General features: G+C 53.9%; 1 protein-coding gene across 1 annotated transcript in view; it reads right to left on the bottom strand.

Moving 5' to 3' along the window:
- The window catches only part of LOC101641471 (maestro heat-like repeat family member 5), a 52,854-nt gene that overhangs the window by 36,015 nt on the left and 14,666 nt on the right, over positions 1–2,173 (bottom strand). The window lies entirely within an intron of this gene.

Below are 2,173 nucleotides of genomic sequence, written 5' to 3'. Positions count from 1 at the left end.
GAGGTCCCAGCGTTGTTACAGAGTCACGAAAGGAGGCATTAAGCGCATATATCAAACGGTGAGGCTGTTGTTTCCAGATGGATCCTCAATCCGGGTCTGCGCACCTCTGAAGGCAGTGTTCCCATTTCTCTATGATCCCCCTCCCCCCACAATCCTGCATGCTTCCATCTACACCCCGTCAGAGCAGCAGCTCAGGCAGCTCCCAGGGCCTCAAAGAGTGCTCCCTTCCAGTGTGTTCTTTGAGTTTGGGGACCAAGAAGTGGTCTGAGGGGCCGAGGTCAGGGCTGCAGTGTGGACAAAGCGAGTCTCTCCAGGGACATTCTCCCGGGGGCCCCCAGGCTGCCCTCGGAACGAGCAGGTGCAGGTCCCTTGGGAACCAGCATTCCTCGGTGCCCCCTCCTGGCCTTTTCATTTTCTTCAAAGTTCTTCCTAATAGGCCCCCAGGATCATCTTCAAGAAAATCAATAAGGCGCTCCCTTTAGAATCCCCAAAATGAGTTCCCCTAAGTTTCTGAGCTGCCCCCTCTGTCTTGAGGTGACCTGGCCCAGCAGATCCCTCGGGAAGCTGCTGTTTGGATTGGTGTCCCGTCCCTGCCCCTTTCCCTTTTGAAGACCACCTAATGCAGTGCTTCTCAACCTTCCTAATGCCGTGACCCTTTAACACAGTTCCTCATGTTGTAGTGACACCCCCCCCCTAATAAAATTATTTTCATTGCTACTTCATCCATGTCATTTTGCTGCTGATATGAATCGGACAACCCCTGTGAAAGGGTCATTCAGCCCCCCCAAAGGGGTCGTGACCCACAGGTTGAGAACCACTGCCCTAATGAGACCAAGACACATGTTTTGCTGACAGAACTTGTCTGCAGCCACCTCAGACTGCAGAGACGTCTTTAAACATGTGTGGGATAGGCCTATGCATGTGGGAACCAGGCCCTGGGAGCTGGGCCTTTTGATGGACCCTCCCCGGGAGGGCCCTTCCACAACTCCCTCCTTCCCGGAAAACATGAGGAACGTTTTCTCTGACTCTGTTCCTTGCTACCCGCCCCCTTGCTTTGGCAACTTTGTTGCTGCCCAGCGGGCTCTGCCACCAGTCCTTCTTATGCGGTTCTGGGGCAGAGGGGGTCTCGGGTCCACTGCCTCCCTGACCTCGTGTGCTGGTTCATGCTGGTCTCAGTTCCCAAGGGATGGCTGAGGGTGGTGCCTGCTCTCGGTACCCGGGTCATCAGGGAACACAGGGGAAGGCCACAGGGTGAAGGAAGCAAGCGAGGTAATCACGTGAAGTGCCAGGAGGCCGTCCCTCACTTCCTGCGTTATTTTATTCATTGATCAATTCACCACTTAAGGAACGTATGCCAGGCTGCGACGCTGAAAGTCGTCTGTGGTCTGAACCCCAGTCCCGAATGTGACACACATAGACGCACGTGCCAACAGGTGATGGCCACGCACCACCCTTCCACCTCAAGTGGAAAAACATCAGGTGCCAGCAGGCCCAGAGAGATGAGAGACCAAGATCACGCCAGCTTCCTGCCTGGAACCACTCTGATGCAGTGTGGCAGGGGAGGGTGTTCCCAAAGGCAGGGAGTCTCCCCGAGTTACAGAGATGGAGGTGAAGCTTGTGGAGGCCAATTAGCTTAAGTTGGCAGGGAAGAGCACCAAGGGCATTGGAGGGACTGGAGAGAGGGCAGGGCCAGCCTTCGGGACAGTTGCAGCGGGTCACCCTTACCGAATCTTCAGCTAAGTCCTGACCATGCCCATGTGTGAGGAAATGACCACAGGTGGGAAAGGCCTGCCTGAAGAGGGCAGTGGGACCATCCATGGAGCTCGTAAGGCTGGAGCCAGTGAGAGTGAAAAACCCTGTAATTCGCGGGGCACTGCCTACTCAGAATAGAAGTGCCTTAATCGTGTGATAAAGCCATGCCTAGACAAGGCTCACCTGGCCCTCTCCAAAAAATCCTAAGATTAAGACTTCAATGGACTAAACTCATTAAGCAATGCCACCAGGTCCCAGAATACTTTAAAAGTACAGGAATATCTAGTACCCAGCAGGGTAAAATCCACAATGCTTGGCATTTGATAAAAAATCACCAGGCACACAAAACCAGCCAACAAGCCAATGAACCAACCAACCAACCAACCAACCAACCAACCAACCAACCAACCAACCAACCAAC

Source organism: Echinops telfairi, unplaced genomic scaffold, assembly GCF_000313985.2.
Source record: "Echinops telfairi isolate 266 unplaced genomic scaffold, ASM31398v2 ScPeMD7_1;HRSCAF=3_0, whole genome shotgun sequence".
NCBI lineage: Eukaryota > Metazoa > Chordata > Mammalia > Afrosoricida > Tenrecidae > Echinops > Echinops telfairi.
The sequence above is the reverse complement of the archived record's forward strand: the minus strand, read 5'-3'. Positions and strand labels throughout refer to the sequence as shown.